The 26,625-nt window shown below is 37.1% G+C and overlaps 1 long non-coding RNA gene across 2 annotated transcripts in view; it reads right to left on the bottom strand.

The window, feature by feature from the left end:
- The window catches only part of LOC118249315 (uncharacterized), a 33,421-nt gene that overhangs the window by 1,642 nt on the left and 5,154 nt on the right, over positions 1 to 26,625 (bottom strand). The window contains exons 2-4 of one of the 2 annotated variants that reach the window (XR_004779014.2): positions 6,295 to 6,465; positions 5,702 to 5,783; positions 1,214 to 1,684 (exon numbers count right to left, since the gene is read on the bottom strand). This is a non-coding gene — a long non-coding RNA (uncharacterized LOC118249315). Of the gene's footprint in view, positions 1 to 1,213; positions 1,685 to 5,701; positions 5,784 to 6,294; positions 6,466 to 26,625 lie in introns of those variants that run through there. The other variant, XR_004779015.2, reaches the window with a different exon arrangement.

Here is a 26,625-nt window from a genome sequence, read left to right as displayed (position 1 = left end):
GGCTGGGAGCTTTCATCTGTACACAAAAAGAGTAAGACCGTAAAGTCAACCTTCAAAAGCAAGGAAGGCATTTTGTTATCAAATCTATTTGCATAGTACCTCCTATTTATAACGTGACAGCCTACATGACATCATCCTGGTGAATTATTATAGCTAAGAGTCAGATATTACTGATACAATTGTGCAATGCTGTAGTTAATGAGACAGTCTCAGGATAAGAACCAAACCTTATTTTGTGGTTTTGTATAACTCAGCTTGACATAGATAGCAAACCAACCATGATATAATTGGGTGCAACCCTGCAGACTCCAAGACTGACAGATAAGACCTAAAACAGACATAAAGAAGATGAAACATATCAAAATTTCCCATCTGAAAAAATACTTTCTCTTCTTGTAGCTTCAGTGGTCTGAGGCTGTAATAACCTTGCTGCTTAAACTGAGCTGCATTTCAGAACCTAGTCTTAAAATACAACATGAGGTTTCTGTCTTGTAGTTTTAGGCGTGATTTTATACTTATCAAATACTAGTTAACACTAAAAACATGAAAAGAAACTGTTAGTAAAAAGATAAAGTTCTATCTTTATGGAGTCTATGCCAACATTGGAATATCTAACGGGTGGGTTAAACAAAGCTGTGACACTTTCTAAATGACTTGCAGCATCTTTCCTCAGAATGTTAGAGATGACTGATGATGTGCTTTTCAGTTATTTTATCAGTTAACAGTACGATGCCATTTAGATATGAAAGTTTGTTTTAAGATAACATAGTCAACCCTGATAGGCAAAGGAACATGATCAGTTGTGATGACAAAGGTAAGACAAGGCTGATACTTGAAGTCATCAGAATCTGAGTAACTGTATGCACGTTAAAACTTTTGTTTTGTACGTGGTTTGGAGCAGCACTGTTGGTTTGTCTGCTTTCTGTTTCATGAATGACTCACACCCATTACTGGTCCCGCGGTCTGGGTGCGCGCACATCCAGTTCAGCCTGGTGCCAGCTCTGCAGGGCTGCAAATCCTGGGGATCTTGTAAAGTGTCTGGTAAAGCTTTCAGTAGACAGCCATTCGCATCCAAAAATAAATGTTTTTTTTTTTTTATGGGTGGGCCTGAGGCGCCATTGGTGGCTTAAACATGCAGCAGTCATTTAAACTACTTTTCTGACTTTAACTTACTGATTTTCATGCATAATTATGTATTAATTCAGATACTTTATTTCTCTGACAGGTAAAATTAGTGAAGTTGATGGTAAATATATTGCAGACTTAATGTAATGTGAGAAAATTAACATAAAAAACATGTTATAATTTCCCAAGCAAATAGTGGAAGGCTTATCGCGTGAAATGCTTAGGCAAAGACATCAGTGTCTAATTTCTATAATGCTGACATTTAGGTCCCAGTTCAAAACCTACCTGCAGTGAGAGGTTCTTTCATCTTAGGCCTCACAGTATCATAAAATTCCTCCACAAAACAGCCTGGAAGCCCTGTATGTGGGAGGCTTGTGTTCAACTTGACACCCACTGTCATGTCTGTGGGTCCCCTTTGGCAGGGCTGCTGCTCCACTGGCGGCTTCTCAGCCTGCGGAGGTGCCTGGGGTTATTCTGTCTCTCCCACGCAGAGATCTGCATGTCTCCTTATTGAACTCTGACGTTGTTGCTGGTCTGGTTTTGAACTTCAGCAAGGTTCCTGTGGATTGAAGCTCTGCTATTTGCCATGCCAGCTACTCCTCCCGCATAGTACAGGGATATCCACAGGCTCGCTGGTGGTGCACTCTGCATCATTATCACCCAGACTAGTGATGCATATGCTGAAAATCATCAGCTCTCACTATCAAGCTTGGAGCCCCTTGCTAGTCACTGGCTGCCAAATGGATGATGCCAGTCATCAACCAAGTGGTATAGTCTTGTTTTCAATCCTCATAACAGCCCGTTCCTCCAGTCTATGCTTCCTCAGCTCCTTCATGAGAATGCTGCAGGGGATGTCAAAAGCCTTTGACATTGCATTCACCATTCCCTGATCACCCACAGAGTCAGTCATATCAGTTGTGCTGGTAAAGCACAAATAGCCTACTGACTACTTGGAAATGAAGTCCAAGTGCTTCATGATGTCCCCAAACTGAGGCGAGGTTGACCGCATAGTTCCCTGGATCCCCCTTCTTGCCTTTTTAAAGAAGAACATAACTAGAAAAAATAACATTATGGATAGCATTATCAGGGACTTTCCCTGATCGCTGCAGTTTCCAATAATTAAAGGTAATAGTGTTTTTTTACGTAAGAATATAGCTAGGAAGTATATTAGTTCCTTTCAGATCCTTCCTCAAGCCTTCCTCATTACCCAGTAATTTGAGTAGGAGTACTATCTATCCCATCTTTTGAAACAGGATCTCTATGAACAAAGGATGCAAGAATGATCGAGCTGAAGTAAAATTAAACAAAAGATCCTGGATATGATAATGCAGAGGTTCAAACACTTGAATGGGAGAGGAAAGAGCTGTATTCTTATTCCTCCTGAAAAGGAAATTGTTCCCACTTCCAGGCTGGCAGCATTAGTTTCTAGGTTGTTATAGGGCTCCAACCAACCACTATGTATTCCGGTTGCACATTGGAGGAAAAATGCCTACTGTACTTTGGAAGACAAATTAGATTTGATGCAGACAGGTCAGGATCCATGCCCCCTTTAAAATACAGGATCTATTCTGTAGCCGTCAAAAAGGAGAGAAGGAAGCTTGCGTACGTGTAACCCTTACCATTGTGAATGTACACGCATGCACGGAATACCTCAGCGATGGTGGGGGTCACTTCATAGCTCAAGAACAGAACCAAGACAAGCTCAAACTGCTGTGCTGCCAATGCTGCCAAGACCATACAGCAAGGCACAGCAGCAGCATTGCAGATATAATTATATGGATACCTAGTACTCTGGGTATCTTTAATATCTCAGTTATAACTACGCGTGATACAATCACCCTACTAGGGCAATCGCTCATCACTGCTACACTGTGGGAAAAAAAGCTCCTCCAGATGGCTGTTCACAATGAGAATCCAGTTTAAATGCTTTGAAGTGCTTCTGGAGTAGCCTTTCTCTTCCTTTCTTGACATGAGCGCACCATCTTCCCAAATTACGCACAGGGATTGCACACTAAACTTAGCTGATGTGCTGGGAGACACTTTCATGCCTCTTTGGCAAAACCCCAACAGCTTTCTACATTGCTGCAGCATCTTTTTAATATCCAAATATGCACCTACACAGCCATAGGAAGAGATGAATCTTCTGTTTAATTATTGATGTTCAACCTCTGATCCTTATTGGGCATGGGTTTGGCTGGTTGTCCAGACAATGCATTACAGTTTTTAGGCAGTTAACAAAAATACTTCAGAACTGTGACTTTGAGTCTAAGAAATGCATGTTAATATAGGGCTTTGTGTCTGCCCTGCCTGTGCCATTCTGACCTCAAGCATTGTGTGCACAGGGGTAGGAACATACTCCAGCTTCCTCCTACCATAGAGTAGCATGTAACCCAATATTTGTGCAATGTGAATTCTGGTGTAACATTACCATCCCATTTAATAACAGTTGACAACACAAGGTCAGTCAAAATTAATAATTAAGTATAATATTCTGGAAAACAGGTGCTGCAGTAGATAACTAGTTCTGCTGGATGAAAATGCATGAGGAGCTGCAATGGATTTAAATATCTTACATGATGGTATGAAAATGTCTATGGAACAGAAAGAAAAATCCAAGAGCAGTAAGCCATAAAACTAAATCAAGAAAGTGACCTGATGTGAGTTGGACCAGAAATATATTCATCAAAAAAATTCTTAGACTGTGCATGAAAATAGATAACTAGATGTCTAAGAATAAGAAATAATAAATGAAGAATCAGAATTATTATAGTAACAGAAGAATTTATGCTGAAGCAAGATTTTGTATGAACTTAATAAAATTTAAGTGTTTATGTGGGAAATAAGCTTTAAGCATTGGGAATGTGTGTGTAGTTTATGCTCTTACTGTATGTTCCTCATGTAACCTCACTGCTTTCAGTGTCTGAACGCTTGCCCTGACCCGTTCTGTGATCTTGAGCAACTCACGTAACCTTATCTGCTTCTGATTCCCCATCGGTGCAATAGGATAGTAAATCTTTCCTATCTCCCTTCTCACGCCTGCTGTGCCTGGCCAAATTGCAACCTAAAGAGAGATTTACCAAAATATTTCGTACTGCAAGGTAGTGTTACTCTAACTGGCTAAGTTTGACTTATGTGACATTGAATCAGTGTGAGCTATGCAGACTAAACCATAAGCAGTAAGTCACCAAAATACTTCTTGCTGTATCGGCTCTTGCAAACCTCTGCCCTAGCAGCTCCTATGCTCACTGTGTGAGAAGTCATGCTGATACACTCTATAGTCAATCTAACTCATTTCTCTCTATGTAGTTTACCCTGTTGTGAGACCATTTCTTGGTATTTGTGAATTTATGCATTTTATACGCTGTTCTGCAATCCTTGTGGAGGCAAACTGGCCGTTTGACAAAATCTCCCAGGTCACTAAGCACTCGCTGTACTAAGCCCTAAGCACTTCTGCTATTCCTCCAAATTTGTGGGTGCTCCACAGATCCTTTTTTTTTTTTTTTTCCTGAGTGAGAAAATTGCAGGATTTTGCCTGTCCTTTTAAACTTTGCCTGAACAGGGGATCATCCAGCTCCATCTGAAGTGGGATGGGTAATTCTGCCAGTCATTTCAATGGCTACAACTAGCTCTATCAAGTACAAGTTCATCTATAAGCTCAGCTTCTGGAGTTATCAGCATTTTGGAAAATATGGAATGTTAAGGAATAAAGTTAGGCATAATTGCATAAGGCATACTCAAAAACCTTTCTTATGAGCAGACTCGAGTACCAAAGCACATATAACAGCTCAGTGTTCCCAGGATCAGGAGGGAAGGTGATAAAACACTACTGCAGCATCTTCCATAGCTGCACTGAAGTCTTTTTTGAAAAGTTATACCCGCTGCTTGTAGAATTATGTTTATGCATACAACATTAATACTGATTAATAATTGTAAAAATTGTATTTTTTTCATCCAGGCCACTATAACGTTATAGACACTCAGTGAATGAAGTTGTTCATGACAAGTTGTAATCAACAGGGATAAAGACACGAGATTTTGGAGCTGCTTTGCTGCATCTATGAAATCACTTGATTAGTCCTTTTCTAAGAGACTTCTGAGCACAGTAAATGTATAGTAAGATGATGAATTTTTAAAGCATGTTTTGGATAAGTTTGCTTAGATTAATTACAGATTTTTGGATCCAGAAGGGGAAGCTAAAATATATTCCTAGAAGTGTGCTGTTAGACTTTGAAAATAAAATGAGAAAGATAAATTAATGTTGATTGAAAGAAGCATTTACATTTAGTGTGGAAATGAATTTTAGTCTGATCATGAATCTCCTTTGATAAGCAGAATTTTATTCACTTTCCCTAAATAAGAAACTATTTTCCATCTTCCATTTTAATGTACTTTAAAAATCCCAAATAATTCATTTATAGAAGGAATAAAAAGGAAAAAATCAAGTTGTTTTCTTATGCAACCTTTCAGAACTTTATATGCATTTTGGAAGAGAAGGGTTTATGTCAAAGCAACCAACTTTTCCACTTTCTTTTTCCCCACCATGACAAAAAACAGTATTTTATGGGCTAAATTTTACCTGCCAAACAGAAGTTGCATGCTTTACTTATAACTTTACAAAGCTGAAGGTAACTCAGGAGAAATTCATCAAGTACCTAAAGCTGAACAGAAAATAGAAGTTAAAAATTGATTCTATGAACTATGGGTATTAAATATTTTTGCAAAAAATCACAAATAATTGTTCTACAAAGGAAAATGCCTGCAGACATGTAGATACTATCAGTCAAGATGCATATATAGCTACAGAAAACACTACATCATGAAGCAGAAAAGGCAGAAGCAGCGCTCAGAAGAATATTCTTCTCTGTACCTCTGAAGCGTGCAGTAAGCTACTGCAAATTCAGAGAAGCTAACAACCCCAACAGCTTCCACAAATACCCTCTTACAATAAGTGGCAAAACATTCTCGTAAATGGAGAGAGATGGACTTGTCCAGAGTGGTTAGAGTAGTAGTTAGGCCTGCAGCCTTTGCTTTGCCCAGTGTAGTACACTGGGAGCATGGCAAACAGACATGAACATGGCCCTGCAGTAGCTCTTTGCCAGTACTGAGTGCGAGGATACATTACTGAATATTTTACTGTTCACTATGATCTCCTACTATTCAACACCTTACCAAATAGCCGGCTTTTTCTTCATTGCATTAGCACACCGTAGAAATGCAAACTGAAGTCAAAATCCAGGCCACATCTTTAGAGCACAAAGGGTTCGGTTCAGGTTGTTTCCATGAGTGCATCTTCATAAAACCCTGTTAACACTCTTAGGGAGCAGGCAAGGAAATTGAAACCTGAGGAGAGATGAAGATCTGGTTTATGACCATGAAATACTCTGTTCAAAAAGATTTAAGGGTATTTGGATGTGGAGCAAGGCTTGTCTTTTATTTCAGGTTTCTCTCAAAAGCAGGTCTAGTCAGAAAAAGAGGCTAAAAAACAAAAGTAACAGAAACAAATAGTTGAGTTTAAAAGAAAAAAACGTTAATTTGAAGATGCAGTTCTGAAAAATAACACGGGCCTATGCTGAAGATGTCGTATTAAAATAAGCAGACTACCAGTCCAGCCTATTCACCTCTTGTAGCTGGGTTCCTGTGACCCCAAACCTGCAGGTAAACTGAAAAAAGGAAAAATAGCATAAAGCCTATTTTATTATAGTTGTAAATAACAATGGGCAAAAGACAAGTAGTCTTTATTCTGCAGCTCTACCGAGTCTTAGCAAAAAGAGTCCAGTACCTTTGTGCTGGTTATGACACATTAAGAGATGGCACATAGGACCTTGAAGCTGAGGATTTAGCAGAAGAAAAATAATGGAAGGATTTAAATGGATTAAGTATGTGATGGGACTCAGGCAGAAGGAGGTGGAGATAACTTTAGCTATCTAGTAAACGAGAAGAGGGAGAGATGATAAATGGAGTCCTGAAGCCTCCACAGATTAAATTATCTTGGTAAGAGGCAGGTGTGAATTACTGGGGAAGTGTGAGGACTAAGGGAATTTTTTTTTTACTTGCTGGCATAAGATAAGTTCCCATTTATGTGACATGGTCACAGTAGGGCAACTGCTTGGAGTTGTGTATACCCATATACACGTGTTATCTAAAGACCGGGGAATAATTCTTAGCACAAGAAAAGGGACTTCCAGTGTCTCAGTAGAGATTCAATGAAGTGAAACAGGAGAGCAGCAGGAAGATTAACTTTGACATACATAGAAAAAAGGTATTAGTCACCATGGTAAAGACAATCTTACTGTAACGGCAAGTAATGAAACTAGTCTGAAGAAAAGTATACAGCAAATAGACAATGCTACAGTTGTTGCTAGAAATCAATGACACGACCTATTTCTGTATTCGTAACATCAATGGTTTTGCCATCACATTGCTACAAGTCTTTCACAACTATTTTCAAATCTATTTGTATTTCTCAAGCAGTAAGAAACTGTTTGGATGTGAGCCCATTATAGTGTCTACCCTGTTTTGCTACATTTTTCAGAATATATTTTCTTCCCATTTAACTTCTAATGGAGTAATCACTATTACCCTTATAGTAACAGGTTAAAATCAGGTTTATCGGAAGTTGAGTCAGATTTTGTCAAAAAGGAAAACAAATTCAAGTCTTTCTAATTTAAAACTGCAATTTATGTCCCTCTATTGAGCCCATAGTGTAATTGCTCTAATAGAAAACAAAATTGTTTTCCTACTTTGACAAGCGTTCCCAATTTCAGAAATTGCTGATTGAAAGTCAGTGAAATTTTAGTAAAACAGGAACTTGCAGACACTATACTTTGCAACCATTTAAGAAAAGCAAACAAAGTAGCTGTTTTCTAGGAGTTTTAGTCTTATCCAGGTTCTCTTGCACTGCATTCAGAGCATTATACTCAGTGGAAGAGGATTAAATGTTTTGTTACTAATTCAGAGTCTTATTACTGGAGGTAATAGCATTTGTATGTATCAACTGCTAGACTGCACAGTTTATAATCCTATTGACATAAACCAAAGTCAGATATGAGCAGTACACAAGAGCAGCCCTGACCATGACAGCTGTCCCAGCTTTATCACCCAGCAAAACTGTATGCTTTCATTTAGTAGAAATATTTATTTCTAATTTCATGCTTTTTTTTTCTCTCTCTAGGTTTAAGCTGCTCACCCTAGCCATCTGCATGGGCTGGTTATGTTCTTTAGCACTTTGACTGCATTCTCAGAGGGTTACAGCCATTAGCTCCACTACTGGCAAGCTTGATTTTCTGAACACTCCTTGAGATCCACCCACACTATGAGGAGTACAGCTCTCCAAATGAAATCAATTTATTATTGTGAAACTTAATAATGCTATGGCAATAGGTACTTTTTGAATGCCATAGATTAGACAGATTAATCAGATGCTTAGAAGGTAGGTGGTTGATACTGGAAAGGCTAAGTATGTTTGCAGTGTACGTACAGACAACTCCAAAACTGCTAGCCAAATCAAAAGGGGTTTGCACTGGTACTTTTAAAGAGAAATAGATTAGTGAACAATGTGCAGTTAAAACAAAAATAAAACAAAGTTTTAAGCCAAGCTGATGAGTGCAAAATAATGTAAGTTTTCAGTAAACACTGCATTGCCTGATGCTGAGTTCTACAATATTGATGCTTGACAGCTCCAATATTATCTCTGTAAATGTAGGATTAGTTGTGTAATTCAGCTTTGAGGAACATTATTAACTGTATTAACATTGTAATGAATTCAATATATCTGATTCCTAACTACCTCGAAGCCAATGCCTGTTTTTATACATAACATTTGGGTAGGAGATGGGATAACGGGTATGAGTGGAGTTACAATGCAAAGCAAGTATTTTAAGACTGTGGAGCCTGATTTTCCTTAACTTCGCTGAGGCCTGAGATGGAACTGTTTCTAGCTCTGGAAGAGAGCAAGACCCTGATGTAAAGGCAGTCCTTTCATGGGTTCCCCAGAGCAGGGAGCTGCAACTGGGAGAGCACAGCAGCAGCAGCCCTTGCGGGTATGGAGTCAGAGCAGTGCGTGTATATAATTATATTCGTGTTCTGATTATAGAGCCAGATGACTCAAACACATGTTCTGCTGTTCCTGAGAGCATAGAAAATTTAGACCACACCAGTCGCCACAAAAAAGATACATGATGACTGTCATTGTGCTGGTTTGTAAGCAAGGCACATTGTTACCTTTATGAAAATCTGCTTCATTAAGAACAACATCAAAGTGACATTTTCATTTCATACTAATAACTGCATGATTATTAACTAGAGTAGCTACAGAAGTAAAATCCCAAGGAAGTCTGTCATTCTTCACCATTGCCAGGTAGTTTTGGATTACTTTATTCAGTGGGAAAAATAATCCGCCATGATTTTGGGGAAACATTGCATGTAGAAATTTTGCTGCTGTCAGTGAATATCCTCCTATGCCAGTCTTTAAAAAAAAAGAGCATTTATTAAAGTGTTGTTATCACAGGTCAGTTAATTCTAATCATACCTTGCATTATCAATGTTTTGAACATACAGAACAATCAGAAGATTGGTCAACATTGGGCTGAATCCCACTTAGTAACCATGATTCCCAGTGACAGTTGTATATTCTATTATTAATATATTCTATTACTAATAGTATCTCTGCTAATTTAAATTAGCTCTCCTACTTAAGCTTTTTTTGCTATTTTAGATATTTCATTTAAATTGGACAGTGAAATAAAACTAATGTTTTGTTTTCAATCAGTTTCAGATTATTTGAGCTGTGCTCATTACAATTAAAAAAAACCTATTAGCAAGTCAAGGTAGAAAGACTGAAATTGCAAGCACAATATAATTTTTTACAGTCATTTTTTCAAAATGATAGGATACTTTGAAAGTAAGAACATCTGATGCTTTTCAAATTTGTCTGTTTACATATACTATTGCTATTTCTTTGCTTTTTTTTTTTTTTTAGCATTAACAATTATATTCTTAGAGTAGAAGCTGAAGCAGAGGGGATGGTCTAACTCAATGTTTTCTTTCCATACTGAAGAGCCAAAGTAAAGACAAAGATAAAAGTGGATGAAAAATGGATTAAGCTACACTAATTGTTTTCACTGTGGTGGTCTGAAAATAAAATACCACCATAATGCCATTTTTAATGAATACTTTGGCATTAAAATTGGCATTTTAAAACTGCTTTGTGAAGTTTTAATTTTGAAGAATGGCAGCTGCAGCCCAAAGTAACCTTCTGATAACTTTCATGCTTCCTCGTATGTATTTTAGATAAAGCATACAGACTACTAAAATATGGTTCTAATTCCCACTCACAGGTGTAATGACAAGTATCTATGAGTTCCACCTGTCCTATTGGCCTATCAGTGCTTTAAAAACTGAACATACACATAGCAGATCTGGATTTGTATCCTAAATAACAATTTGCATATTTGCATGTGCAGTAACATCTAGCATATGTATGCACGTTTGCACCAGAGGAAATGTGCAGACAGAAGTTTAATGCATGTTTACCCACCACACAAAAGTATTTGTCCAGCTATGAGAACCCAGGTTATTCTGTGAAGAGATACCTGTACTGAAGATACTCAGGATCAGTTATAGACACCTATTAATAGGATCTCTAAAGTTGATTTTTTTCCATATTAAATGTAAGCATGTATTCATCAGTTTGTATATATTAAATATTTTCATACATAAAATTCTATGAATCTATATTGAAATTGAAAGCCCTCTAAAACTTAATTTGATATTAAATTTGTTCCGCCATGGTCTATTGGTCAATAGAAATAGGAAAACTTTATTAAGTGCTTGGTAAAGAAAGAGCATTCACCAGCAAATCTTTGCTTAATGATTGCCCCTTAACACACATCAGCTTTGTAAAATTGAGAAATGTTTATGAATCAGCACTCAGAGAACATCATCACTCCCTAGATATGGTAAATAGATGCTGGTTAGCAAAATTATATACCTGGAAAATGGTAAGGGTATGCACTCCAGTCAGGTGTCATACAGCAGTGCAGTTTCAAGAACAAGGACATATTTAAAAAAAGAAAAGGAGGTACTTAAAAGGCTGACTTAAGGACATAAGTATGCATTTTGGTGGGCTATAGAGAAGCCAAACACAGGAAAATCTGGAAAGATGTTTATGATCATAAAAAATACCCATAGGACTGCTACAGGGTGTCTGGGAAAGAGCTGTGTATTGATACACTGAAGGTCCTCATAATCGGAAAAATGAGACAGTAGAAAAATCAGTAAGCTTTATCAGGGAAACATGAAGTCCAACTAAAGGATATGGATTTGGAAAACTGTTGTAAAGGTGAAAAACCATGGTTAATAGTAAGAAAAGATCTTGGAAATGGGGAATTTAATTACAAGACCAGTTATGCACTCTGTAAAGAGTTCTGGGACATGAAAAACAGTATGGTGAAAAGGAAGACAGTGTAGGCTTTAATTAAACACAGAACATGGACCTGGCCCTCTAAATCAATCATTATTTCTAGGAGGCAAGGAGGAGAGCTGAGCTGTGTGAACGTGTGAACAGAATTTTGGGTAACAGCCCTGCAGACTTCTGAGGAAATACTTTGACAGATGCCGAGTGGGACTACTACTCCTTATGTTCATCCCAAAGGCAACAAAAAAATTAAAATTACTCCATGGTATCCAAGAAAAATCTAAAAAGTATCTTAATGTAAGTCTTGGAGTTTATTTTTTTTTCCCCAGGATTGGAGTGAGGTATCGGAAAGAAAACACTAATGTTCTGGTTCAGATGGAACTCACACCCTACTTCTGGCAATTCAAGATAGCTTTCTTCTAATGCAAAAACTAGTTCTCTTGCCCTTATTACACACTTAACTGCAATTAAAGCATAGATCCAACTCTTAAAGCAGTTTAAACTTGTCTACCTCCATAAACATGAGCAGAAACATGCTTCTTTAACATCAGCTAAGGATTAACCCACCACCTACATAATAAGTGGTCTAAAACAGCAGTCTCCCAAAAGATTGGAAAGTATGGTTATCATCTTTATGCAAAAATCATATCAAAATAGTTTGGAGTGATAAACCATCGCTCAGTCTTTCCAGGTAAGTCAGCAAAAACTTCACATTCACACCAAGAAGGGGCTCTTGCTGATGACATTTGAGTATCTAACATCAGGTAATGGTATGACATTTGCCTGCAACTTGTTTTACTTGTGTCTGGTTGACTGCTAGGTATTGATGATCCCAATTCCTGTTATACGCCCACTTTATCTTTTGTTATTTTTGTTTACTTGCTGGAAAGGAGTTATTTGACTGGACATAAGTTTAGGATTAGAAGACTCCAGGTTTTACAAGAAAAAAGAAAACCAATAAAATACTTCTAGGGCATGTTAAAATCTTCCTTTAAGCATTGTCAGGTAACACTAGTTACTATGGAAAAAAGCTTTGAATCAAACATCTGGAAGCAAATCAGTCACAACATTCCTGCAACCTTTGAAGCAAAACAGTCAGAGTAGATGGCAGAAGAGAAAAATGAAATCTCAGAAAAAGTTGCCATCTTTCAGTCATGGAAAACTCGTACATTTAACTCATATCAGCTAGGTAGGTCTGCACAAACTGAGAACGAACAGCACTGAGGAATGACCCACAACTGACCACTACAGCCAGCCGTGAATAGTACATCACACATCTCAGTTACAGTGATCGATCTTTCAGGTCTTTATTTCTATTAGTCTAATGGCACAGATGCTCTTCTACCTGCTTCCACAAACATTTTCCATTCTCTTTGGAAGAAGTACTTCCTTTAAAACCTCTTTTCAACACAAGGGCCAGAGCTGGAATGTAAACCTATCTCCCCAGGTCAGACCAATGGCACTGGATCATGCTGACGTGGTAGAGAAGTACATGCTTTACCAAATGCAGAGATTAATACTTTAATCAAGTAGCTAATTGCAAGTATATTAAAGCAGCAAAATGATAAAATGTGTTTTACTTCAGCTTTGCTTTCTAATAAATGTAATAATCAAAGGTTTCCATATCAGCTAGATATTCATGTTTCTCCTGTGTGAACTATCTTGGGTCCAGTTCACACTATAACCCTTCCTTCACTCTGGACACTTCTTTTTTAATATTCTGCCATCTATTTCCATAGAACCTGTGAGAATTTTGCATTACTAGGGCTGTTACTCTTCAATGAGATCCAATTTAAAGTGGTTAATGAATTCACAAGTACTGACTGAGCTGGGGACAGGCAAACATACATTCATGAAGAACGCCCGATTGCATGAGACATGCTTGTCTTAGGAAGACTCATTAGAAAAACTTTTAAAGAGTTTCTCTGTTCAAGTCAAGCAGTGAAGCATGCTCCCAGTTCCAAAATAAAGTATTTGAAGATAAGGCTAAAGAAATGCATGGTTAAATATCAAGGGATCATCCAGAGATACCTAGGTCCTCAGCAGTAGATAGACATAGAAGTTTTTAAAAGAACAGCTTAAGAATGGCTAGATTTTTTTTTCCATATTACAATTAAAATGTAAGATAATTCATTTGCTCCAAAACCAATTATTAATGTGACTTCCTGGCTTGTCAAGAAGTCCTAAGAAATATTCTTATATCTTTACACTTCTGGGATTTGAAGATCATACTTAAATCTTTACATTACTTTTTCCCCTGAAGAACTGAATCCACCTGTTATTGTGCAGCATATGCATTAAGCCTCTATTATAACTTAGGTTTCTAACACCATCATTGGAAATTGCAGCTTTTTTTAAAGATAGAAACCAAGCAATTTCTAACAAGTACATCACATAACAATTGTGAAAAGTAATAGTGAAATGATCTTACTGGATCATTTTAAGCATTAGCTCTCATAAGTCAGGCTTTACAAGTATAGTTGTATTGAGTGGTTTTTAAGGAGCAAAGGATGGGTAAAGACTATGTTCTGCCAATGAAAAACCCTTTCCTCATAGGGAAAAGCCCTGTACAACTAAATGAGTAATAATATACTGAAGTGATTATGCTTTTCTGCTCAGACCCTTTGCATAATAAGGGACAGAGTATTTCAGCCAGAGTATTTTACATCTTTTATTTTTAATTGATTCGTTTAAAAAGAAACCCTTCCTTTCCATTTGTTTTAATGTCTACAATCAACATTGCTAATTGCCTGGATTTTATGAGCTTACTTGCAGGGACAGGTGATTTAATGATATTATATTGAGTAAATACCTTTTCCAGGATGAAAAGAATCCCTGGGGAATAAAGTAAAACTCCCTTCCTTCTTTCCCTTTGTTTTGTCTTGTTCCTGCAACAATAGTTTCACTTTTCAAAAGTACATCTGAGAATACCTTCAATCACATACAGCATTAAGATTGCATGCTCATATATGCTTTAGGAATTGTGTTTCTAGTATTTTGGATCTTAGATATCTTCCTGGTGCATACAGAAAAGACATGAAAAAATAATCTAGAAAAGAAAGTGTTTTGTGTATCTAGAAATACCAAGAACTGGTTGTTTTCACTACCTACGGAAGCAACTCTAGAACATGACTAAGCCACTGAAGCTTGATTTTAATAATCTTTCTGACAATGATTTGTTCTATTCTACACATGCTTCCTACTGGAGTGAAGTATTATATACTCAGTCCTACGAGGCTTTTGGGCCTTATCCCTACCTTGATTTAGAGTAACTTAAGGAGGATATTAAAATATAAGTACACTTATGCAGAGAAAAGGATGAGTTGCAACAGAATGAAAGTTAATCAGTTTGGCTTTTTCACTAATGACAGAAGTTAGTATAACAGATTGTCAGATGCTATACCCTTCTGAACAGTTTCCAACTTTAGAGATTATACTGTATGGCTCATGTAAAAGGACCAAATTAAACATCTATTACAACATTCTTCTCGTCTCTGGTAAGTCAATATGTCAAACAAAATATTGTTCAGGTTCCTAAAACTGGAATTTTTAAAAGTACTTACATTACAAATTGGAATTTTGCCATGGGTAAAAAAATAAAGAGCTATTAACTGTTTCAAGCAGTATTGGAGTAATTTTGCAGGTGCACTTTGAAAGCAGTGAAGATGCTTGAATGTTTCTTTTTTAAATAACAGTAAGAAGGGATATTGCAAATTATTTCTAGAAAGATCTAAATGGCTTTGCAATTCTGCATCTTATTGAGAAACTGCATGAAAAATTGCATTCTCAATCCACTATCAAATAATCACTACAGCGGTTAACTCCTTTGCATATATCTTGTACACAATATAAAAAATGCATGTCTATTGCTGACTAATTTCAAAGGAACAATTTACTTTTTCCTGTTGCCTAAAGTTTCCTAAAAATTATGTAGAATTCAAAAGATAAAAGTGAATCCAAAGTGGGACTGATAGAATACTTTTGCCTGTTACCTACTTGCTCTGGTGTTTCTGTGAATCTCATCAGAAACGTTTGAAATTTTAGGTTCCCAAGTGCTCTTGTAGATGTGGTCTTTCATTTTCAGAAATGTCTGGCAGAAATATCAATTAGGCTGTTTTTAAGTGAACATTTTCCCTTTAACAAAATTACTGTACTCAGAAGACAGGAGGTACTCCTGGCAGTGAAATTACTACATTTTGACTCCAAACATTGCTGATGTATCACAAAAAAAAAAAAAAAGCACATGGATTACTTTTTCAAGTGTCCTCTTTTACAGGTTGAATAGGCTAAATTATATGTCATACAGTATTGCTTCCAATTCTTTGGCTGCCTGAACCTATCCAGTGGAATAACAAGAATTACTTTAATTACACCTCCAAGGACAGCAGGAGGCATGATGTGCTCCTTCTTGGACCCTGCAAGCAGGAGGCCCTTCTTGTGTGCTCTATCAGATCTCAGGAGGGATGATCCCTTGGGGTGGTGTAGCTGTATATGCATAAAGGGGAGTCAACCCTTCCCTTGCAAACACCCAAAACATCAGGTCATCTCTTTCCTAATAGAAACGTTCTAGGCAGGGAGAGATGCAATTAGCCGAAAGACTGGTTTGGTAGGTCCTCCAGGTTCAGATAGCCATGATAAGCATCTCAGGCCCCACTCACTCCCCACTCTCCTGCTGTAACCTCTCCCCAGCCTGTGGTTTCCCCCTGTGCTGGCTATCTTGCAGCATTTTTTCAGTAGCAATGTGGCTGGTGCCTTTCCAGCCCTGCTGCAGAGGGGTGGCACTCAACAGAGGCTGATGGAAATCACAGCCAGCTCCAGCTCCATATCTGCACTTACATCACCAGCCACAGCTGTCAGCTTCCAGCTTTCTTCCTTTGATTTGCCTACTTCAAATTCAAGTAAGCAGCAGCTTTCCATAGGCTGACATACTGCAAAGGGAGCAAGATCTTCCAGGGGAAAGACTGGTGGCGAAGACAAAGTGCAATTGTGCTATTCAAAACATGCAAGGAATGAAGTAATATGGGCTATTCCTCCCACTCCTCACAGGCGTTCATCAGAACTGCAGCCAGCTGAAGGCATTGATCTCAGCCTGTAGCCTTCTTGGAAGGCAGTCTAAAGAACAGAAAATTTATTTCCAGAAGAATTAAAGCCTATTTCAAACCTCAGCACCCTCCACCATTGAAGCACCTTTTTCATTTTTTTGGCTCCCTTCGCTTCATAGAGCCACACAACTGAAACAAGCTCATTCAAATGTTTTCCCTTGAGGAATGCAGAGAGACATTCATTACAGATGTTATCATGTAGGTTTACCTTATACTGAAATACAGTAACAACCACAGGTATTGGTGCACATGAAAGTGAATAAAACTGACATCCACTCGTTAGCCTACCTAATGAAGGAGGAAAGGGCCAAGTCATGACTGAAGTGCTATGGCAGGAATGCACTATTTGCCCTTCCACTTACTAGAAAATTCTGTTCAGTTACAGCTGATCATTTAGCACACCGCTTTACAATTTACAGTGGTGAATGTAGTAGCCTTCAAACTCCAGTTGTAAGCACTAAGCTTTCCCTACGTACATTTTAGTCCATCTAACACGATGGCTAACCTCTCATTTTTCTATTTCCTACAGGACAAACATTGCAGAGATAGACAAATGTTTCTATTCATGTGACTTATTTTAAGTATAACATATCAAAAATGCAAAATTCATAGCAAGACTGCTGAAGCAGTAAATATGCAGCATACCTACCAAGGCTCCAAAGCTCTTTTGACCACACACACACCCTTCCTCCTGCTCATGTAAAACAATGAGTCAGCTCAACTGCATGAAGGAATTTGTACACTATTCACAGGAACAACATCCCAAAATGTTATGAGTTCAGGGTTTAATAGTCATGATTTTGAAAACCACAAAGTATTTCATTTAAATTCTAAATCTCCATGGCTCCTTTTGAGAAACTGTGCCTGATGATATCCCATTGATAAGATTTTTCATTAGGAACATCTTGGAAAAAAAAATATCTGAAATACGTTTTCTGCATGTCTTTGTACTAATCAACCATCTAGGTATTTTATCTCTCAAGTTTTTATTGTGTCATATGGCTTATTCAGATGAGCAAGTGATGACATTTGCCTCAGAAACTTAGTTCCTTTCTTAGATAGCTAAGAAAGAATTATACCACATAAGGTTTTAAATAGTACTTTGCGTGATTCATCAGTTCATGACATCCATACATCATTACTTCTTAAAGCAGTTTATGGCAGTAAGGATTTTATTCTACATTAGCAAATGCAAGTAAAAGGAAAACAAAACAAAACACAAAATGAAAAAAGATCTTAAAGCTACATATCCTGCAAGTTTTCCAGACAGAATATTGGAAGATCTCCAGTGGAATCTTGATTTAATTCAAATGGTGGAGACTGCACAACTTCAATTGCTATTTCTCTTTCATACAAAGTAAAGCCTTCATCCTGAACTTGAAAAAAAAACATCTAAAGAGGCTTTTTTCTTCCTTAAGAATACAAATAAATTTTATAAGTTGTGATTACTTTGCTCATTAAGCAGTCTTATGTTTAAAAATAATCAAAGCCATAACTTTTCCTCTGATGCTTTTGAGGGGGAAAAAAAGATAACAATAATTTGATCTTGTACTTGTCAACATTTTTCTTTATGTGGTTTGAATCTGCCTTCAGCACACTCTGAGAAGAAAGCCAAAAGAGTCACTATTCAGAGCTGCAGAATTCAAACAATGTATGAACTCCAGAAAACTCTTCCTTGTGCCAGTAAATACATAACTCTTAAAAAAATGTAAATGGCACATTGCTATACTCTTGGAATATTTGTAAGGCTTTAAGTGGAAAAAATGGACAGTAGGACTTATCAGCCTGAGCATCAAGAAGGCTGTGCTGTGATGGGAACTAGATCATAAGGTCTTTCTTAAATAGCCATCCTAATCTAGGAAGTCAGTTCCTTAAAAAAAGTTTCACAACATAAATTTCAGTAACACTCTTCAGGATGATATCCTTTTACAATATAAAACAAATCCATAACATTAACTTATATACTTTCAGCAGTTATAATCTCTTCTCTATCAAAGTGGCATTTAGTTTTACTCTACCTTCAATACCCTTCAACCTTGGGATTTACCCAAGCAGCCCAGGGCAGAGGACTCCAGCACCCCAAAACAGCTCTCCTCAGCCTTTAGCAGCCAGCACACTGCTCCAGGAGGACTAAGCAATAATTTGGGAAGAGCCCCAGGAGCAGGCACCCTCACAGCACCACTCAAACCAGGATTAGAGCCAGGGCTGGGCTGAAATAGCCCCTGAGGCAAGGGATGGGGTGGGGGCATCAGGTGCTTCTACTTGGGCAATTAGGAACCATTGGTTCCCTCGGGGCACTTGGTACCAAAGCTTCATAGAATGGGGAAGGTGGTCTTTTAGTTATGTGAACAGTCTAAACTCAACCAGGTGTTCAACAATAACTTCATGTCCCATCCCTTGTTCTTCAAGACAAGCAGTGGCTCCTGGGGGCTTTGAGGCAACTTGATATGGTCATTGAGAGAAGGGTTTGCCCCTTAGAAATTTTTTGGACTTTTTTGGACTGTTATCCCCAAGTGGTTTGATCCATCGATAGCAAGGCCACAACGATGTCTTGAGTGGTCTAAGGCAGTTCAAAATTGAAGATACTATTTTATTTCTTGTTGTCTACTTATTTATTGCTGGTTCTCAGGAAAACCTTTTTGTGCTCCCATGGAATAAATAGAAACACTTTTTTATTTTGGTATAATACATAAGGAAATTCCCTTCCAAACTTTCCACAGGTTTAAGTATCTGCCTTAAAAATGTCAATAATCAAATTTTATTGCACAACAGAAATGTTCTCAATATTTATTTATTGCATGTTGTGAAATTAAAAAAAAAAAGTGAATATGCACACTGTAAATTTAAATGGAATAAATGATGGACATAAAGGCACATAAACTTTAAACTTCTAAATTTCCTTAAACAAGATGCTCACTGTCTCTTATAATCTTGGAGGGAGGAAGGGAGGGAGAGGGGGCTGTTTCTTGTTTTGGTAGAGACTGTTTCTGTGGTAATGTTAACCAAGGCTGGATCATTGTTCTGATTTTAATTACTCTTGACATATTTTGTTTAAAATTCCACACTGCTGTTGTAAGACACTTTTACTGTAGACACTGCTTACTGATATCTTTCCCTGATGAAAACATCACAGTTAGAGGTCTATTAAGGTCAAATATTTCCTGCTGCAGTTCTGGAAGTTCAGGAACTTCCCATCACATTTATTTGTGTTTTGTTTTCAGAAAGACTTCCCCTAGAAAAAAAAATACAAACCTTAAAATTAACTCACGGTATGTAGTCAAACAAATCTTAAGGGATAATTTAATGAAGAAAATTGGCAGTTTCATTTTACTTTTCTTACTTATTAGCAGAATGCATACAATTGTAATCTTTTTAGGTTAATTTATTTCTATACTTCAGTCTCCTCTTCAGATTCAGAGGATCATAGAACAAAACTAGCATGGAGCTGGAAAAGATGATGTGAGTTATTGAATCAAGTATCACATTACAAATAATCACATTATTTATCTACAATCCAATTTAACGTGGTGAGGTGTATTTATGTGCAGATGCAAGAGTGCACAGAGGGACAGCTATGTGGAGGATCTGTGATATTAAGTCTTCAAAGTTGCTCAGTATTTTCAACAATCTTAGGGGCACCTGGGAACATTCATTTCTTCTCAAGGTCTTATGGGGATACTCTACTGTATTTATAACATGGAAAGAAGAACTTTCACTTTTTTTAAAGGAGCTCGATGCTTGTGCTTTCCTAGGCAAATGCATTTTCATTTCATTGGACATTTTGCATTATATGTATATCTCACAACAACCATGAAAGACCATCGCATCTTGGCAGCGTCTTTAGCCATTTGGTTCAATTTAGTTTTCACATTCAAAATTTGAAAAGTAGGGTCAAAGGAAATACAATAGCTTTGAACTGCTGCATGTTTACAGTATTCTTCTTACAGAAGCATTCAAATGCATTTCTGTACTACCCATTGATGGTAAGGATCTCAAATGAACAATAGAGAAGACTGAATGACTGAATGACTTTTTTTTTTTTTCATAAAAAATCTTTTTTGTGTATTACATAATTTGTGCAAAAGTATTTGATGTGATCATCTTGAATGTACTGCATTCATGTCCAATTTTACATAGTATTCTCTTTGTACTCACAATTTGGTAAAGTGACTCAGTATCATACTACTCCAATCCTATATGCATGAATAATTTTTTCCATGAACTTTACTTTCCTTTGGACAAAATGTTAGTTGTAATAATAATAATAATAACAAAAAGTTATAATTACCAGAAAATATTTTTATTATTAATAAATAGTAAATAAAAATGGCACTAAATTATGTATATTTGACCAAGCAATCTTGAAATGTTTTTGTGTGTTTTTTAAGCTTTTCTAAAGAAATTTTCATGGTTTTCATATGCAAGATATTTAACAAGCCTTAGTTTTGGCTGGATAAACACATCTATTCTTAATCTGGTCTAAAAGTAAGTTCATTATGCTTTTCCGTCTGTTTAGTTTTGGGAAACAGAACTAATGCCTTAGCAGAAAGAACTGAAAACTTTGGTTTTTACATTATCTGTCTTCTCCAAAGACAACCCACAAGTATGTTAGCTAGAGTCGCAATTCACTGAAAATACATGTACTAGTGAGCTCACTTCAGTGTTGGTTCCTGAGGAATATACTGACTAAATGGAAGAATGCTAGTTTTAATCCTTTTCTGTCTTCCTTCATTAGATGCTTTGTAAAATAGTTTAGAGATGTAAATAGATTTTCTACTATCATGACCTAAAACCTAGTTAAGTCAGTAGGAGTCTTTCCAGGGATTTCAATGGTTTTTGGATCGAGCTGTGGTAGAGAAACCTCTAATTGATAGAGGATTATTTCTTCCGTGTTTATTTTGTATACCATATGGAATAAACCTCTGGGCTACACTACAAGATAAAGTAGGAAGAATAATATATGTTTACACCTACCATCTAAACTAGCTGTGTAACTTACAGTCTGTTTACTGTGAAACTGTAGAATGGAAGCAGGTTTCTTTGTGCGGACTGTAATGACAGTGTCTATTTTATCTTACTGCTGCATCATGAATTTCATTTGCATAAGTTGATTTACTGAAACAGATGATGTTCAGAATCAAATGTATTTTACACTCTGTATTAATATTAGGCTCAGGACTGCTCACATAAAGCCAAGCACAGGATTAAAACATCTGCATTTCAAGTTCACTTATTTTGGAAATGAAAAAAAATCTGACTTTCTTATCCTCATTCCTTAACAAATACTGCAGTATCTGAACTGAGGATTCAAGAATGTAAAGTCCCAGCTCTTCACTGTAAGTGTCAAGGATCACTAGAAAGTGTAAATGTTAATTATTTAAACACTAATCCATTCTACCATACTATGTTTTAGGATTAAACAACTGTTTACCTTTAAAAAATCATGTATGTACATTTGTCAAAGAATAAAGAAAAACAACTGAACACATTACTTTTAGAGTTTATTTTGTCTTTTACTTTGATTTTTCCTTTCATGTGCATGTAATTGAGTCTGGAATATTATATTACTTTGGCAGGTAGTTTTACAAGAAGCTAACTGGCTATGCTTTTCAATATTGTTTCATATTTATATACTGTCTGCTATCCCAGAGGATCCTGGACCTGTTTTGCAAACTAACTGCACACAGCAAAAGTGAGCTGCAGCTGCCCTGGTATGAAATTGGCAGACAAAAACCAGAAAGTGTAGTGCACAGCTGAGAAGGGAAACAGCAATTAATGCCATTTAGAAAAAAGCTGAATCTTATAAAATGTTCTGCTGGACTGGTAAGGTTCTCACAGTGACCAAAAGACAGCAAAACCAGTCACCAACTCCAGTCTCGGGTTATTCAATCTAATACTTATCTAATCTTAAAAGCAGATCTGAAGATGCGCTGGGGGACTTGTGTATGGCGGTGGGGAGCACTGCTGTGTGCGGGTGTTGGGTTACCAGCCCTTGGATTCAGAACACTGGGTGAGGTGCCAAATTCTTCCTATAACAACATATGGTGAGAGTTAAACTTCTGAGAAGGATGCAAAACAGCCTCTGTGCTAAGCAGGGAGAAACGTCAGTCGGTTTGATATAAAATGCTGGTGAGGACCTCCCCTCTCTCCTTGTCTTGGGTTTTTATCCAATGTTTTTCCTTATGTGCCTTTAGGATCTCTCTAAAGCTGTTTGGACTCCCTCCGTAAGGACAGAAATGTCTCAGAGAGATGCATTTCACTTAGCTGAGACAATTACCTTTAGGTGGAAATAATTCTTTGGAGGTTCTTCTTTCCCTACCCTTCTATTAATTCTAAGAAAGAGCCTGCAAAATGAGAACCCTGTCAGGACTCCTCTGCCAGCTGATGGATCCCCTCTCTGGAAACTGGTGGTATCTCAGCTATTTCTCTCCACTTCCTTTTTACAAGTGTTTTGTTTTTATTTTTTTTCTGCTTTTCAAAACATATTTGAAAGCAATCTTCTAGCAGCATGACAGCTGTGTGGAATGTATGGTGATCTTCTCTACATTCAGGAAAGGCTGACACATCTCAGCTAGATCTGCAGCTAGGCTTAAATAATGATATTCTGTACAAAAATCTGTTTTCTTGTGGCTCATTTGTCTGTTCACATTTAGGTAAGCAAGATTCATTTTCAGCTGAGGTTATGCAAAAATATTGTGATGACAAATGCAATTTAGAAACGAAGCCTTCACACTGGAGGCATTATCCATTAAAAGTCCACTTTGAATCTCATTTTCCTAAATATACTCAGCTGATTTGAATAATTAAAAAGCTTAGCATGACTTAAACTTCTACATACGAAAAGTCCTGAGAAACATCAATCAGTCCAGTTGGTGAACAGAAGCAACTTTTAATAAGTGACTTTGCCTATCATACAGTGAAATTTTGAATATACTAACCCAGTATTTAGAAATTTAAAGCATACTTTGGATATTCATTGATCAATATTAGAATTGTACCTTTTTATGCAGAAGATTAAAAGATTAAAAAAGAATAACTTTGTCAGACACTTACAATGGGTAATGTGAGCCATTAATGTGACCTTTGTAAAGCAACTTCTTAACGCTGTAGTAGATAAGCTGCAATGTGTAAACTGCTGACTGACTGCAAAATTTGTCTGTACCTCTAAACAGAGCGCTATGTAGCCGATATGTTTCTGGTGTATTGGAATTTTTTTCTGAAACAAGATAATTGTTGAAACTTAACTAAAGGAAAAAGTCAATTCTTTGACCAAAAAGTCCATTATATCTTGAAGTGTTAAAAATGAAGAAGAGCCCTCAGTTACAAAAGAGAGTTTCATATAATAATAATACAGACTGCAATAGTGAGAGATTTCTATTTAATTACGTGATTACAATACTTACATTTACTTACAGTACCTCTGATTAAGAATACAAAATTCTCAGAGACGAGGTCAGAGGACAATTTGCTGATGATTTGGATAGGTCCTAGAAAAAAACCCTCACTGTATGCATGGTTAACTATAGAAAACTGTGAAGGGCTAACTCTATACCTTGAAACTGAATTCACAATAGTATCCTCAATTACAGCACTTTATGACTTCCAAATGCTAATAACAATTCAGAAAACAGAAAATTTTTAGTTGACTCACTACGACAAGAAATAATGGGTTGAAACTGGAATGAGTCACAGCAGGCAGTAAGAAAAGTTTACCGTGAGTGAAGTTTTGGAAGCACTGAAATAGGTCACCTGGGCAGGTCTACAGTCCTCATCCCTGAATGTCTTGAGACAGAACTTGCATAATTATCTAACATAAAGGACGTGAATCTAATTGGCCTTCCTTGTACAGACAAAGTGACCTCTGAAATGCCTTTCACCTCCAGGATGGTATTGTACAAAAATAACACATAGCCACTTGCTACTCATGATGTCTAGATCCTGGTCTGAATCCAGACTTCTACAGGGATTTAAAGATGTCCAGATACCATGTTAGGCAGGGGATCATCCCAGACTGAGACAGAAGTCTCAGATTCTCCATATTACAGACTGAATTTAAGTAGTCCTGATTCAGTCTGCTCCTTGGAAGACTCGGTTTCAGTATTAAAAAAGTGTGTTAAGTTGGTCAAAATTGACTTGAATTAGTTTGCATTTACAATTCTCTGTTCTTCTTACTATAAAGAACTGATCAAAGGTACATACTGCTTTGAATTGTACTTGTGAAATATGAGTCCCCATCTGGAAAGCTTAGCTAAAATTAGCTAAAATATGTGTGGTTGCATGCACCTCTGACTTCAGTTCAAAGCAAAAAGGCAAAGAAAGGCCAAATGATTTCTAACATGAATCGGTAAACTCACGCTACCAAATGTACTGTAAGGGAAGCAGTGTCTCAAATCAAGCATTCAACCCTACCTGTAATCCTACTGAATTAAGCAAGAGTACTTGTATAGATAGTGCTTACAGAGAGTAAGAGTGGAAGAATCAAGCTCCCTAACTTGTCTTTGTTTATTCATTTCTTGGATAGAAAACCCCCACACAGTACAAGCATATGATTAATGAGTTAGAACTATTTAATAAGTGCCTGGATTTGCATTCAGGCATGGTTTCGATGTATCTCTTCCAAAAAGACCAATAATCCAACCAGCTAACCTTGATCTTGCAAAAACTCCCTCCTTGTTAGAAAGTAAGGCTTAGAGTTTTTTGTTTTGTTTTGTTTTAATTAGTAAACTTTATTTTTTTATTTAATTAGTAACTAACAGTTGTTTAATTATCTTTGCTGCTGCCTATGCCCTTTCAAAGGAGAGTGGTAAGTAATTTGAAGTAAAAATAAGCAGAATGTTTGAATGCTTTGGAAACAGTGAACATCCATCAGTTGCATAGATTTCCCATAATAACAACGATTGGAGTGTATCAGCCCAATTGTTAACTGCAGGCAGTTAGCCAGCCAGCCACAGTTACTAAAGCAGCTCCATGACCTATTGGCACCTTGCCTAATTATATTTTTGATAACAAGCTGTAGATATAATTAGAAGTGTAAGTGCAATATAAAGAGATAGCAGGCTTGTTTCACACCCTCTTATAAACTGGAACATAATTAGATGCAGGATACTGTCACATACCATGCTGTGTAGCTGATTTCAAAAGCACTGCATTATAGGTAAGTGAGACGGTCTGACTGACTCTGGAAAATTGTGTTCAATCCCCAGGCTCTCAGAAACATAATTTCCTTTTTTATATAGGAAATTTTAGCAATAACTGAGGGGAATTTTTACCCATTTGGGAAATTATGCCATTTTTACTTGGCAGAGAAATATGATTGCATTGCATCTTAGAGGGAAAAATAGCGAGCTATGAAGAACATAAATGTCTTTAACCATTCAGATGTTACAAAAAGGAAAGTCTAATCAATGAATATTTATTGATTGTTCAAACTTTTCCCTCAGTGTCACAGCAAATATCAGCTTGAAACTATCTTGGGTACGAGTCTTGGGTACTCATTCTTGTTTTGCCATTGGATGTGACCAGTTGTTCAAAATGGTGCCAAGCTTAATTACTAAGCCAGACAGCTTTGTGCTTCAAACAAATGTGCAGCTTGGTGACTTGTTACTTAAATGTGTAAAGTGGGTATAAAACGCCGTTTCTTCCAAGGAAAGGAGTGTGGCAAGAAACTAACAGGTGCAGTGCTGCTCGTGATAACTTCTGAGATCATTTTTGTCTCTTTGATCAGAACTGGGCTGACTGTGAAAATACCTGGGAAATTACTCCTTGTGATTTGGAGGTAATGGTTGTTTGCAGAGTAGGGTCTGGGAGGGGTCCTTTATTGGGGAAAAAAAAATAAGGAAAATTAAGTGCTCTGATTTGAAGAGAGAGGAAGGAAGGATTTATTAAAACAAACATCCATAGTTATTAACACCCTGCAGTAAAGTCAGAGTGACTTGTCCAGTGACTGTGACAATTCACAGAGTTAGAGTATCCAGTCCCTGATCT

This window comes from Cygnus atratus, chromosome 4 (assembly GCF_013377495.2).
Source record: "Cygnus atratus isolate AKBS03 ecotype Queensland, Australia chromosome 4, CAtr_DNAZoo_HiC_assembly, whole genome shotgun sequence".
Classification (NCBI taxonomy): domain Eukaryota; kingdom Metazoa; phylum Chordata; class Aves; order Anseriformes; family Anatidae; genus Cygnus; species Cygnus atratus.
The sequence above is the reverse complement of the archived record's forward strand: the minus strand, read 5'-3'. Positions and strand labels throughout refer to the sequence as shown.